The following is a 15,806-nucleotide window of genomic DNA, read 5'->3' on the forward strand; positions in this document are numbered from 1 at the left end:
ATTGGCATCAATACTCCAGTAGTATAAGTAAAGTGGCTAGTGATAGCAGCATTCAGTTCATGTGAATTTCCAGCTATCGGTTCGAATTGATAGGGTCTAACTTCACATCTCTGTGAAACATCGGGAATATCACTGTCGATGGTGTCCATTTCGGTAACCTGTTTACATTAGATTCCCAAGCGCTGGCTCCTTGGAAAGTTTTTGTTGCGTCACGGGTCACGTGACCACCTAGCTCATTAACGAATCCTTGTTTTACGCTGATGTATAGAAAAACTTGAATAATGTGATGATTTTCACATTTTTGACGCCCTGCAGTGATTTAGATGGCATTTCTTATGTCCTTTATACATAATTATGCCCGGGTAAAAATCCATGTCCCATATCCTTTAAAGCTCAGGATCTGGCATAAGGTTAGTGGTATTAGAGAATCTACTCTTGGATTAGGTTCTTGCCCATTAAAGTGAATGCTGACACCTTTCTGTTTTAGCCAGCATGAACTTTCTCAGCAGTTTGTGCTACAGTAGCTCTTCTGTGGGATTGGACCATATGGGCAAGCCTTCGTGCCCCATGCGAATCAGTGAGCCTTGGCCACCCATGATCCTGTCACCGCTTCACCGATTGTCCTTCCTTGGACCACTTTTGTTCGGTACTAACCACTGCATACCGGGAACACCCCACAAGATGTGCCATTTTGGAGATGCTCAGTCAGACCCAGTCATCTAGCAAATCACAGTTTGGCCCTCGTCAAAATCACTCAGATCCTTACGCTTGCCCATTTTACCTGCTTTCAACACATCAACTTCAAGAACTGACTGTTCTCTTGCTGCCTAATATATCCCGCCACTGTAATGAGATGATCAATGTTCTTCACTTCACCTCTCATAATGTTATGGCTGATTGGGGTGGGTGGGTGAAATAAATAAATATAAAATATACACACACATGCATACATATTCACAGATCTGGAGGAAAATGATTAAGAGACTTTTGGAAAATAATCAGTTTCTCTGGTTTTACTGTTTATATGTATGTGTTTGAGGAACAGGGTGGTGTAGTGGTTAGCACTGTCCCCTCACAGCAAGAAGGCTCTGGGTTCAAGCCCAGTGGCTGACGAGGGTCTTTCTGTGTGGAGTTTGCATGTTCTCCCCGTGTCCGCGTGGGTTTCCTCCGGGTGCTCCGGTTTCCCCCACAGTCCAAAGACATGCAGGTTAGGTTAACTGGTGACTCTAAATTGAGCGTAGGTGTGAATGTGAGTGTGAATGGTTGTCTGTGTCTATGTGTCAGCCCTGTGATGACCTGGCGACTTGTCCAGGGTGTACCCCGCCTCTCACCCATAGTCAGCTGGGATAGGCTCCAGCTCGCCTGCGACCCTGCACAGGATAAGTGGTTACAGATAATGGATGGATGTTTGAGGAACATAAACGTTTTTTGTTTTATTCCATGAACTACTGACCACCTTTCCCCAAATTCCAAAAATATTGTCACTTTGAGCATTTTCATCTCATTATCTGTAGCCACTTTATCCTGTTCTACAGGGTCGCAGACAAGCTGGAGCTTATCGCAGCTGACTACGGGCGAAAGGCGGGGTACACCCTGGACAAGTCGCCAGGTCATCACAGGGCTGACACATAGACACAGACAACCATTCACACTCACATTCACACCTACGCTCAATTTAGAGTCACCAGTTAACCTAACCTGCATGTCTTTGGACTGTGGGGGAAACCGGAGCACCCGGAGGAAACCCACGCGGACACGGGGAGAACATGCAAACTCCGCACAGAAAGGCCCTCGCCGGCCATGGGGCTCGAACCCAGGACCTTCTTGCTGTGAGGCGACAGCGCTAACCACTACACCACCGTGCCGCCACCTTGAGCATTTTATTGCAGAAAATGTTAACTGGTCAAAATAACAAAAAAGATGGTGTTTTTAGATCATATTCAGTTTTAAACACCACAATACTAATGTTTGAACTTTGGATGAGTTCAGAAATCAATATTTGGTGGAATAACTCCGACATTTAATCACAGCTTTCATGCATCTTGGCGTGCTCTCTACCAGTCTTTCACCTTGCTCTTTGGTGTCTTTGTCACTCCTGGCACAAAAATTAAATCAGCTTAGCTTTGTTTGATGGTATGTGGCCATCCATGTTCTTCTTGGTCACATTCCAGAAGCTTTCACTGGGGTTCAGGGCTGGAGAATGGGCTGGCCATGGCAGGGTCTTGATCTTGTGATCCTCCGTCCACACCTTGATTGACCTGACTGCATGGCATGGAGTACTGTCCTGCTGGAAAACCCAATCCTTAGAGTTCGGGAACATTGTCAGAGCAGAAGGAAGCACGTTTTCTTCCAGGATAACCTTGTACATGGCTTGATTCATACGTCCTTCAAACAAAAATCTGCCCCGTTCCAGCCTTGCTGAAGCACCACCAGGTCATCACTGATCCTCCACCAAATTTCATAGGTGCAGGACACTGTGGCTTGTAGGACTTTCCAGGTCTCTGTCTAACCGTTAGACAACCAGTTAATGGGAAAAGCTTAAAATTGGACTCCTCTCAGAAGATGACTTTTACGTCACTTGTCTACAGTCCAATCCTTATGGTCTTTAGCAAACCTCAGCCTGGCTCTTCTTTGCTTCTCATTGATGAAGGGCTTTTTTCTAACTTTGCATGACTTCAACCCTGCCGGGAGGAGCTTGTTTTGAACCATTCTGGTTGTGCGCTTAACCCCAGCTGCCATTTGCCACTTTTTTTTGTAGGTCACTTGATGTCATCCTCCGGTTGTTGAGTGACATTTGAAGGAGTTGTCGATCATCTCAGTCAGTGGAGAGTCGTTTTCGCCCTCTGCCAGTCTGTAACTTTGTTGTCCCCAATGTCTGCTGCTTGACCTTGCTCTTATGAACTGCTGTCTTCGAAATTTTGAGGATGGAAGCATCTCAACCCTCACCATGTCCCTCTGCTGGTAAAGCCAGAGTTGAACCCTTCTTTTTCTCCTTTTTTTTTTAAACTCTTTTGGGATGATGAATAGGTATTTTTGTATTCCAGTTCAATTTAAGGTACTGCAAGCACCATTTTTGCCATCCAAACTGGTCCTATTGCAAAAGGATTGTGATGACCACAGCAGTGGTTTTTTATACTTGTTAAATAATATTTGGTTCAAGTGATCACCTAATCAGTACCTTAAGATTATGTCGCACTGTCTCGTATCTTGCCACGTAAGCGGCGTGCAGGTCAAACGCCAAGAAATGAGGCGTATTTTGTCCAAAATTAAAGTCCTGTGACATACACGGTGTATGTGTGGCATTACTCTGGCCTATCTGGGGTTTGTATGGGGTTCAAGGGACGTAAAGTTATGGCATACTGAGGCATATGCGTGGTATATGATGCGTTGCAGTGGCGTAACCGTTTTGTTGGCGTGCCGTTTCGTTCTTACGTGTGACGTTGCTGCAGCATATCTGCGGCGTTCACAGGTAGGTATAAAAGGGGGCCGCACGCTGCGTTCGTTGTCATTTGTTACAGTCAAGAAAGCATCATGCCAGCAAAGATGTCAGGACCCAAGAAGGGCAAGGAAATACTTGTATTTTTCATCCGAAATTCATCCCGAACTTGAGTGGCATTTTCCAGTGTTTCACTCCCAGTGTTTTCCTGCTGACTAGACCCGCGTTGTCAAAATGGCGAATCGGTTCAAAATTAAAATTCTTTTGATTAACTTTTATTTTTGTGGATGTGTCTATATACAACCCCGATTCCAAAAAAGTTGGGACAAAGTACAAATTGTAAATAAAAACGAAATGCAATAATTTACAAATCTCAAAAACTGATATTGTATTCACAATAGAACATAGACAACATATCAAATGTCGAAAGTGAGACATTTTGAAATTTCATGCCAAATATTGGCTCATTTGAAATTTCATGACAGCAACACATCTCAAAAAAGTTGGGACAGGGGCAATAAGAGGCTGGAAAAGTTAAAGGTACAAAAAAGGAACAGCTGGAGGACCAAATTGCAACTCATTAGGTCAATTGGCAATAGGTCATTAACATGACTGGGTATAAAAAGAGCATCTTGGAGTGGCAGCGGCTCTCAGAAGTAAAGATGGGAAGAGGATCACCAATCCCCCTAATTCTGCGCCGACAAATAGTGGAGCAATATCAGAAAGGAGTTCGACAGTGTAAAATTGCAAAGAGTTTGAACATATCATCATCTACAGTGCATAATATCATCAAAAGATTCAGAGAATCTGGAAGAAGCTCTGTGCCTAAGGGTCAAGGCCGGAAAACCATACTGGGTGCCCGTGATCTTCGGGCCCTTAGACGGCATTGCATCACATACAGGCATGCTTCTATATTGGAAATCACAAAATGGGCTCAGGAATATTTCCAGAGAACATTATCTGTGAACACAATTCACCGTGCCATCCGCCGCTGCCAGCTAAAACTCTATAGTTCAAAGAAGAAGCCGTATCTAAACATGATCCAGAAGCGCAGACGTCTTCTCTGGGCCAAGGCTCATTTAAAATGGACTGTGGCAAAGTGGAAAACTGTTCTGTGGTCAGACAAATCAAAATTAGAAGTTCTTTATGGAAATCAGGGACGCCGTGTCATTCGGACTAAAGAGGAGAAGGACGACCCAAGTTGTTATCAGCGCTCAGTTCAGAAGCCTGCATCTCTGATGGTATGGGGTTGCATTAGTGCGTGTGGCATGGGCAGCTTGCACATCTGGAAAGACACCATCAATGCTGAAAGGTATATCCAGGTTCTAGAGCAACATATGCTCCCATCCAGACGACGTCTCTTTCAGGGAAGACCTTGCATTTTCCAACATGACAATGCCAAACCACATACTGCATCAATTACAGCATCATGGCTGCGTAGAAGAAGGGTCCGGGTACTGAACTGGCCAGCCTGCAGTCCAGATCTTTCACCCATAGAAAACATTTGGCGCATCATAAAACGGAAGATACGACAAAAAAGACCTAAGACAGTTGAGCAACTAGAATCCTACATTAGACAAGAATGGGTTAACATTCCTATCCCTAAACTTGAGCAACTTGTCTCCTCAGTCGCCAGACGTTTACAGACTGTTGTAAAGAGAAAAGGGGATGTCTCACAGTGGTAAACATGGCCTTGTCCCAACTTTTTTGAGATGTGGTGTTGTCATGAAATTTAAAATCACCTAATTTTTCTCTTTAAATGATACATTTTCTCAGTTTAAACATCTGATATGTCATCTATGTTCTATTCTGAATAAAATATGGAATTTTGAAACTTCCACATCATTGCATTACGTTTTTATTTACAATTTGTACTTTGTCCCAACTTTTTTTGGAATCGGGGTTGTAATAATAAAGACTGTTATACGGTGGCGTGAACATATGAGTTTCATCTTTGAGTGGTGAATATATTTCACGAGTGAGTGGAAATGCACTCGTGTGTCTATGCAATATATACAATACCGGCAAGTGACCTAGTGGTTAGCGTGTCTGCCTCTCGATCAGGAGATCGCGAGTTCTACTCATGGTCGGGTCATACCAAAGACCATCATAAAAATGGTACCTACTGCCGTCTGGCGAGGCACGCTGCAATACAGATGCGAGTGGGGAGTCAAACTCTCGCAGTTCCCAGAGGACTAACCCCCCACTGTAACCCTAGCTATGTAACAGGTGAGAGGCTGAGGGCTACGGAAACGGAGATCGGCGCCACATGGCGTGGGAAGGACTTTGATTGATTTGATTTGAATATATACAGTATATAAGTCTTTTAAAAGTAAAGCTGTCCTATTTTGTTTACTGTTACTCTGAGCATCCATGTTGATGTGATGTCATGTGTTGTCGTCATGGTTGAGGAGACCTTCCCAACTTTCTGAGCAGGAATTTTGAATTGAGTTTTTCTTTTCTTTCTTTTAGAACGTTACGAGCTTTAGTTAAATGCAGTGTGACTCATGGAGAATGCTGAGTTGCAGGATTGATAAACCTGGTTAAATCTCCTACTCAGACTTTTGGGGTTATGACATCATGGGTGAAATTATTAGCAGTCATCAAATTTGAAACAGTGCACACACACCCATGTAGACAACCCCCATGTGTTGTATACCAGTACCACATCCTTGCTAATGATCACATCATTACTGTATTACAGTAGCACCACAGCATTAAGCAAAACCACACTCCCAGAGCTCAGTGGCAATAAACAGGAGCTGAGTGTGGCCCAGATGGCACAGAGCTGGTGATGCAGGAGGACCCGGCAACAGCATCAGAGCTGCGCTCTGTGATTCTGTAGACAAAATGAATTAGGCCAGATGTGCTCGATGATGGGTTAATGCAATACACAAAATTTGAATTTGGTACGATATGAAATGGCGGTGGGCGGCACGGTGGTGTAGTGGTTAGCGCTGTCGCCTCACAGCAAGAAGGTCCGGGTTCGAGCCCCGTGGCCGGCGAGGGCCTTTCTGTGTGGAGTTTGCATGTTCTCCCCGTGTCCGCGTGGGTTTCCTCCGGGTGCTCCGGTTTCCCCCACAGACCAAAGACATGCAGGTTAGGTTAACTGGTGACTCTAAATTGAGCGTAGGTGTGAATGTGAGTGTGAATGGTTGTCTGTGTCTATGTGTCAGCCCTGTGATGACCTGGCGACTTGTCCAGGGTGTACCCCGCCTTTCGCCCGTAGTCAGCTGGGATAGGCTCCAGCTTGCCTGCGACCCTGTAGAACAGGATACAGATAATGAGATGAGATTTGCTAAAGGAGTCATATTCTTCTGTTTCTCAGTCTTCGTGTTGGAAACTAGTTCACCCTGGTGCACATGCATTTCTGATTTGTCGTTTAAAAACTACCACTGTTTGGCTATAGGTTGTTTGCAGTCACGCGATACCCAAAATCCAGACGGCGGGAAGGAAGCGAAAAGTAAAATGGACAAAAACGAGGAAAGCCCAGACTGTGCTGTTTAGACGATCTTCCAAGAGAAATATATAAACCAAAAATCACGATTGTGGTTTCTCAGTTTGAGCAACCATAAACAAGGCAAACCTCTTCTGCATGTCGAGTGCTTGTGATCATGCTTCCTATGTAGAAAATCATTTTCTGACCCACCTCTACAGTTCACGCCACAGCAACGCGCTCCTATGGCTTACGGCCATACCAGCCTGAGAACGCCCGATCTTGTCTGATCTCGGAAGCTAAGCAGGGTCGGGCCTGGTTAGTACTTGGATGGGATCCCGCCTGGGAATACCAGGTGCTGTAAACTTGGGGCGGCACGGTGGTGTAGTGGTTAGCACTGTCGCCTTACAGCAAGAAGGTTCTGGGTTCGAGCCCCGTGGCCGGCGAGGGCCTTTCTGTGTGGAGTTTGCATGTTCTCCCCGTGTCTGCGTGGGTTTCCTCCGGGTACTCCGGTTTCCCCCACAGTCCAAAGACATGCAGTTAGGTTGACGTGGGGTGGCCTTGGGCTGAAGTGCCCTTGAGCAAGGTACTTAACCCCTGACTGCTCCCCGGGTGCTGTAGTGTGGTTGCCCACTGCTCTGGGGGTGCGCGCGCGTGTGTTCACTGCTTCAGATGGGTTAAATGCAGATGATGAATCTCACTGTGCTTGAAGTGTGCATGTGACAAAGGTTTCTTCTTCTTTGTACCGTGGGGTGTACAATACGCAGATGTAGCCAATCAAGAGCCTTGTATTTAACAATCTGATAGTATACACAGTATTAAAGGCAGCCTGATGGACGATGAGGATATTGACGGCTGAAATTCACGTCTCAGTTGAAGTGCATCCACATAGTGCCTTTGCGGCCTCATTTGCACGTGCTGGTGACGTCAGCAAGGCTGTAGGTTGTCCTTTTTCATATTTGGGGATCACTACAAATTTGTGGTTTACTACAAACATCACTTTTTTCATGCCGGTTTTTTGGTTTCATGTTTGGACTATTTTGCAAGTTAATGAACAAGCAACCAAACTTGGTCTTTAAACAAATCTGTGTGTCATGTTTCCTCGGTCCACCAGTCTTGCTTTTGCATGTTTTGCAAACAACCATTGTTTCCGCCATTTCTGTCATGTAAATTCCAGCAGTTCCAACTAACCGATGCTGAATTTTTTTTAGGCCTCCGCTGTGTTGCTAAACAGTCCGAGCAGGACATCTGGGCTCGGGAATCGCCTGCTCTTGGTTTTTATTCCCCGCTGGCCGAAGGGGGATTATGTCGTGGCGATGTCCGTCTGTCTGTCCGTCCTGGGAAGGGTGCTCACCTTCTGAAATCAACTCCTCTCACAGTTTTTGGAGGAATTTCACAAAATTTGGCAGAATTCTTTGTTATGTCGGTAATACGCAGATTGTAATTTCGTTCAATTGGGTCACATTTTACCAGAGTTACAGCCCTTGATTAACAATTATAATTTGACAATTTCATGAGTGTTTTTTTCCCTTCTGAAATCGACTCCTCTCACTGTTTTTGGAGGAATTTCATGAAACTTGGTATGAAGCCTTGTTATATGTCAGTAGTACGCATATTGTAATTTTGTTTAATTCGGTCATATTTTACCAGAGTTGTGGTCCTTGATTAACAACCTTGTACTTTGACAATTTCATGAAGGTGTGCTCGCCTTCTGACATCAACTCCTCACAATTTTTGGGCGAATTTCTTGAAGCTTGGCAAAAGGCCTTGGTATATAACGGTAATACGCATATTGCGGTTTAATTTTGTTTGTGAAAATTTTACCAGAGTTTTGACCCTTGATTAAATAACTTGTACTTTGACAATTTCATGAGGGTGTACATTCTTCTGAAATCAACTCCTCTCACTATTTGTGGAGGAATTTCACCAAACTTGGCAAAAGGCTTTGTTATATGACAGTTATACGTGTATTGAAATTTCGTTTAATTTGGGCAAATTTTACCAGAGTTATGCCCTTGATTATTAACAAACTTGTACTTTGGTAATTTCATCAACGTGTGCTTGCTTTCTGAAATCAACTTCCCTCACAATTTTTGGAGGAATTTCACGAAACTTGACAAGATTCTTTATGTCGATAATACGCAAATTGTAATTTCATTCAATTTAGTCGCATTTTACCAGAGTTATGGCCGAGTTGCCAGCGGGGGATATTGTGCTCTCAGAGCACTCTTTTTATTGGTTTGTTCATGCGTCTGTGAGGGAGAGTGTAAGCTGGACAAGCATATAGAGTAAAGTCTGGTTCGTAAAACAACTTGCTCTTACTGAATATGTTTAGTAATTACTGGGCCCGAGCTCTTTTACAATGGACTGGGGCGAAGTGGAAAATTGTCCTGAGGTCTGATGAATCAAAACTAGAATGTCTTTTTTTTAGAAATCATGGACACCATGTCCTCCAGGCTAAAGAGGAGAGGGATCATCTGGCTTGTTATCAGTGCACAGTTCAAAAGCCAGTATCTGTGATGGTATGAGGGTGCATTAGTGCACATGACATGGGTAACTTTTACATCTGGGAAGGCATCATTAATGCTGAATGATAAATACACGTTTCAGAGGAATATGCTGCCATCCAGACAAAATCTTTTTCAAGAAAGGCCTTCCTTCTTTCAGCAAGACAATGCCAGACCGCTTTCTACACACATTAAAACTGCATGGCTCCGTAGTCAGAGAGTCCGGGTGCTAAACTGGCCTGCCTGCAGTCCAGACCTGCCTCCCATTTATGTATGGGATCACAGTATATGTGATCAGTCTTTCTTGAAAAACGGGTCGTGGAGATATTTTTAATCATTTCTGATCTAAGATCGTCATATCACTCACCCAAAACCCATTGCGATTGCTACTGGACCTAATGAGCGCTCGTAACAGATAGGCGTGTTTATAGTAGTGTGTAATAGCTGTAGTCAGTGAATTTAAAAAAAAAAAAAAAAATGAAAAAAGTCAAAGCAAAAATGACTTTATGATGCAAGTTTATTGCATGCAGCTGTACAATCGGTACAGTGAAATGCAACGTCCTGGAACATCATAAATCACTGTGTTAAATGCTTGTGATTCCTGTACTGTAGTTCACACAGACTTGAAAAACTTCTGGACTTAATCCATCTGAGACAATGTCTTTGAGTGCACATACATGCCTCATGAGTCTGTGTGTGGTGTAAGTCTAGCTCCAGTACCCATCGTGTTCTCGTCATCCGTTCCTCTCCTCCTCCCGTTGCCTCTCATGTGGTTTGAGTGGGGAAAATCTCTCTCTGGGTGGCTCGGCCTTTCTCCTCCTCTTGAAGGCCGGTGGGAGGTGGAGCTCTTTAAACTCACTACAGGAGAACCAGGCCACTTCCAGCACAACAAACGTGCCTTCTGATTCTTTTGGGTTCTTCTCAGTACTGTAATTGGTATCTCCTTGACCCTCTGTCCTTCAGTCTAGGATCCTGACATCAATCAATTAATAATGCATCAGGGTTTTTTTTTTTTTAAATGCACTTGAAGAAATCAAGGAGAGAGCAGGCATCCAGGGCACACAGCTGCTCCATATAATTCAAGCCCATGTTGTAAATTTTCACCTCCTAAATACTTGGAGCGATGAGAAGTCTGTAGGCGTATACGTCAACATTTAAGCATTAAGTACACGTACATAGTGCTTCGATTGATATGTCACTTTTGATGGTACTTTTTTTTTAATTTTATTAGCTTCACAATCAATCCTAAATTTAATAAAATAAGTAATATAAATCTTTGCAAGTTTTATATATTTATATATATATTGTGTGTATGTGTATGGCAGGGTGACCACAACAGCATTAGCCAATTACTGGGCCCGAGCTCTTTTACAATGGACTGGGGCAAAGTGGAAAATTGTCCTGAGGTCTGATGAATCAAAAGTAGAATTTCTTTTTTTAGAAATCATGGACACCATGTCCTCCAGGCTAAAGAGGAGAGGGATCATCTGGCTTGTTATCAGTGCACAGTTCAAAAGCCAGCATCTGTGATGGTATGAGGGTGCATTAGTGCACATGACATGGGCAACTTTTACATCTGGGAAGGCATCATTAATGCTGAATGATAAATACATGTTTCAGAGGAATATGCTGCCATCCAGACAAAATCTTTTTCAAGAAAGGCCTTCCTTCTTTCAGCAAGACAATGCCAGACCGCTTTCTACACACATTAAAACTGCATGGCTCCGTAGTCAAAGAGTCTGGGTGCTAAACTGGTCTGCCTGCAGTCCAGACCTGCCTCCCATTTAAAACATTTGGCACATTATGAAGCACAAAATACGACAAAGGAGACCCTGAACTGTTGAGCAACTGAAAATGTATATCAGGCAAGAACGGGACGAAATTTGGTGTCCTCAGTTCCCAAATGTTTACAGAGTGTTGTTAAAAGTAGAGGTGATGCAACACAGTGGTAAACATGCCCCTGTCCCAACTTTTTTTGAAATGCGTTACTGACCTCAAATTCAAAATGAGCATATATTTTTCAAAAAATTTCTCAGTTTCAACATTTGATATGTTGTCTTTGTACCGTGTTCTGTTTTTATTTACAGTTTACACAGCATCCCAACTTTTTTGGAATTGAGGTTATAATCAATTGTTCCTTGGCCCATGGCCTATCTTTCCTCCAAATTTCTCCAGAATCAATCAACGACTTTTTGAGTTACATTGGAAACAGGCAAACAAACAAATGGAGGTGAAAACATAACCTCCTCCAACAAAGTTGGCAGAGGTAATATCAGTATGCATAAAAACATGCATATGAATGGATTTTTGCACAAAACTATGCATAGGGTTTGGTTTTCCTTCCTTTGCTATCATTACTGCCACTGGTGGGCCTCACCCATATTCTGTTCTGCTGTGACATACGTTTAATTCCTCCTTTTGTGTTATTCTAGGCATACATCGCAGAAAAAGGTCTGTATAATATTTGTAAAAGGATTTTATTTTTGGCTTCTAATAATACGTCTGGCTAATTCAGCTCTTTTGATTGTAGGCTACTTCCCTTTGTAATACTGGCGTGCTGTATAGAAGCTGTACATTTCAGGTGATTGACTGGCACACACGGTGTGTTTGGGTGGTCACTGGGTTTGACTTGGCCTGGGAGACCTCACACACGTCAGGCTGCTGAATGGAGAATTGTTCTTCCTGACCTGGTAGAGTGCCGGCATTTTTACTACCAGTGTGAGGGCAGCACGACTATTTAGTTTGTGCAGTGGAGGTTTTCTCTGTATTTTCATGTGTGGTTGTGTGAGCCGTGTCTGTGTGTGTCTTTGTAATAGTAGCTGCTGTGGGTTGGTGTTTTGGTTGGTTTGTTTTGAAGTGATCCTTTCTCATGAGTTTTCATAAGGTTGTGGATCAAGTCTGATAAATAAAGACAGATGTGTGTAAAGGAGTTTGGTGTGCCGTCGACCATGTGTGTGCATTAACTGATTGTGCTGCAGTCAGACTCTTCTGATAACTGGAGATCAGTCTTTCATATCACTTTGGAGGAATTTTGGCCCAATCTTCTTTAAAGAATTGCTTTAAAGCTAGACGACCTTTCAATTTCATAAAATCGGTGAAATTTAGTTCCTTCTGAAATTTGGTCAGTGTGATATATATGTTATTGACCAACTGGGAGGCCCGTATGGTGAAATACCGTGACCGAGGTCTTGAAAGTACTGAGCGAGGCCCTCTGGGCCGAAGTCAGTATTCAAGGCCGAGGTCACGGTATTTCACCATACAGACCGACCTTAAGCTGGTAAATAATATATTTATTTTTTTCTTTACCAAATTCTAACATAAAACGAGAGCGCCCGAAAGGGAAAACCGAGCCGAGCCGCCATTTTGAATCCTCATTCACGGCTGTATTGCAAATGGCTTCCTCCTCGGTATACAAGTGCACTTCCATGGCAGGAAAACAACTACATTTTGCCGCCTATGTAGTTCCCTATTTATACAAATAGGAGTCATTCAGGATTCAGCCATGTTTTTGCTCGGTGTTAGCAAGTTACAGGTTTTTAGTTTTCTCCTGAAATGTTTTCTTTTATTTCTTCTTCCTCAGGGTAGTAAAACTTGCTTTTGCTATGAACACTGTTATCGCTATCCATGCTGTACAATTAATGCTGTTCTCCTGAGAAATGCAAAAATAAATGTTGACAAAAATTGCTACGATGTTTTGTTGTTGTTGTGAACGAGCGAGTCGCCAGAGGTCCGTATCCGGGGTCCGTAACTGGGGTCCGTATCGTAGGATACGGACCCGCTCGCCAGCCAATCAGAGCGCAGGATTTGATGGAAACCGGACTGTGAAAAAAATAAGTGTTTTATTTCTGTGATATCTAAAAAAAAAAATAATAAAAAAAAATATCAGGTCATTCTGTGGCTGGGAAGTTATTTAATTTGAGGGGATTCCTGAGCAAATAATGTGCATGAAATCGCTCGCTTCGCGTAGTCGAGCAGACCGAGGAAGTCCGTGTGCGCATGCGCAGGTTTACCTGAACTGTCGTCATCATAATCTTCTTCTTTTGGGTTTATCCACAGTGTTGCATTACTGCCATCTACAGGTTTACCTTGACCGTGCACTGACGGTTCCATCATTCCGTCACTAAACGAACAGCTGATCACACCGAGGTGCTCGCTGAGCGCCGATATTTATTAGTTTGGTCCTGCGTTTGCTTTCCTTCGCAACATAATGTCTTTTCTTCTCGTTTTCCGTTACTGTAGTCGGTCTTTCACGTTTCATTCACACACTCTCACCCTCCGTTTTTCTCTCCTGTTTCAAATTTGTATCCCACAATGCCTTGCGCAAACGGGGAAAGCCCACCACGTGATGCGTGACATAGTATGTTGAACTGGGTCATGGTGAAGCAGGAAAAAATAGCGGAGAATTTAGGGCCACGTGGCCTGAAATTCATTAATTGTTTTATTTTTAAAAACCCGAATAAAATTGGAAGTCTGTGATTCAAATTCAGTAGCTTTTGATCCACTAAACAAAAATAATTGGGCGTCTGGGAAAATTCTTTTTATGACCTACGCGTGAAAAATCTGAAAGGCAGTCTACCTTTAATTCAGCCACATTGGAGGGCTTTCAAGTATGAACGGCCTGTATAAGGTCCTGCCACAACATCTTAATAGGGATAAGTTGGGACTTGGTCACTCCAAAACCTTGAGGTTCTTTTGAAGCATTCAGAAGTGGACTGGCTCTAATTGTCTTGCTGGATGGTTATTAAACGATCCATACTCCAAGACCCTCATGAAGCCTGTGCTTGAGTGTTCTGGAAATTGGAGATGAGGACCAACTCCTAGAGTGCTCATTGTCTTGGCACTGACCAGGTTAAAGATCACATATACAGACTACAGCAATCCTCACATGGTGTGCGTGGCTGACGGATTTAGGTGCTGATTCAGAGTTGAGTCTTGCCCAAGTGCCACAGACTAAACAACTTGTCAGTTGTAAATGCTCTTGACTGAAAACAGTTGATTAGGACAGTAATAAGCTAGAAAGCAACTTGTGTCATTAAGTGCATGGATGATCAGGCAACAGATGTGGCTCTAGACCTGAGACCATCTTGTCCATCAATAGAGCTCTGTTTGCAAAGACCTGCATTCTTTCCCATTCATTATCTGAAGAGAATGAGGATGCTATGCTTATGGCAGCGTCTGGGAATTTTTGACCAAGGAGTTGAACCATCATGAATTCAAGCATTAAGCCTAGGTCACAACCGGACATAAGATTTTTTTGGCCGTGCGATTTTTGGCGTTTCCCAAATTGCTGCGTTTTTTTTTTGTTCGTGGAGAAAGACGCACATTGGCTGTAAATTTGTCTCACAACCTGAAAAAAATGTAAGCGCCGTAGAGTTTGTTTGACATGACAAAGAACCTCTGCGGCCAGTCTACGGCTTGAAAATCAGCACGTCACACGCACGCCCTCCGTGCATTTCTTGCGTTTTTGCACGTAGACCGGCCGTAGGAGCACGTACGGCCGGTTGTGACCGAGGCTTTAGTAGGGTTCAAGTGTGATCACTTAGCGATGTTCAACTTGTGGCACTGAACACACTTTCCGCACAGAATTCCCTGTAGCACAGTGCAAGGACTTTATCAAGAGGTTTTACCTCTTTTGGTCTACTGCTGGTATCAAAGCCATTCGATTTAAAAGCACATGCCAAGTCTCCTTAGGACAGCTTGCTTTGCCGGATGTGTATAATTCAACCCTGCAAAACATGTCCAGTGTTCCAGGGATGCTCCTTGGACCTGCTGCTAAAGAAGACCTAAAAAGAGTGCAGGTTTCCGAGTCATGAAACCAGCATTCGCCAAACAGACCGACCTTGGGTCAATCTCTATATGGGAATTCGGAGGTCCAGAAACACTTCTGGAAATGAAGGGGTGTGTGTGATGGCAAGAGTGTAGTCTTTACTACATTCTCATCTCATTATCTGTAGCCGCTTTATCCTGTTCTACAGGGTCGCAGGCAAGCTGGAGCCTATCCCAGCTGACTACGGGCGAAAGGCGGGGTACACCCTGGACAAGTCGCCAGGTCATCACAGGGCTGACACATAGACACAGACAACCATTCACACTCACATTCACACCTACGGTCAATTTAGAGTCACCAGTTAACCTGACCTGCATGTCTTTGGACTGTGGGGGAAACCGGAGCACCCGGAGGAAACCCACGCGGACACGGGGAGAACATGCAAACTCCGCACAGAAAGGCCCTCGCTGGCCACGGGGCTCGAACCCGGACCTTCTTGCTGTGAGGCGACAGCGCTAACTACTACACCACCGTGCCACCCTTTACTACATTGAAGGGGGAAAAGCACCCCACTATGAGGAAACTCATTTACTGTCCTATTGCCTATAAATAGGCTTATCAGGTGAAAATTCAATCCAAATTGCTTGAAACTGCTCTCAT

General features: G+C 43.8%; 1 protein-coding gene and 1 non-coding gene across 2 annotated transcripts in view; both read left to right on the forward strand.

The window, feature by feature from the left end:
* Positions 1-15,806, forward strand: part of scfd2 (sec1 family domain containing 2) — a 417,589-nt gene that overhangs the window by 17,768 nt on the left and 384,015 nt on the right. The window lies entirely within an intron of this gene.
* On the forward strand, positions 7,121-7,239 carry LOC132883908 (5S ribosomal RNA). The gene has a single exon (XR_009654410.1). It is a non-coding gene; the product is annotated as a 5S ribosomal RNA (ribosomal RNA).

Source organism: Neoarius graeffei, chromosome 3, assembly GCF_027579695.1.
Source record: "Neoarius graeffei isolate fNeoGra1 chromosome 3, fNeoGra1.pri, whole genome shotgun sequence".
Classification (NCBI taxonomy): Eukaryota; Metazoa; Chordata; class Actinopteri; order Siluriformes; family Ariidae; genus Neoarius; species Neoarius graeffei.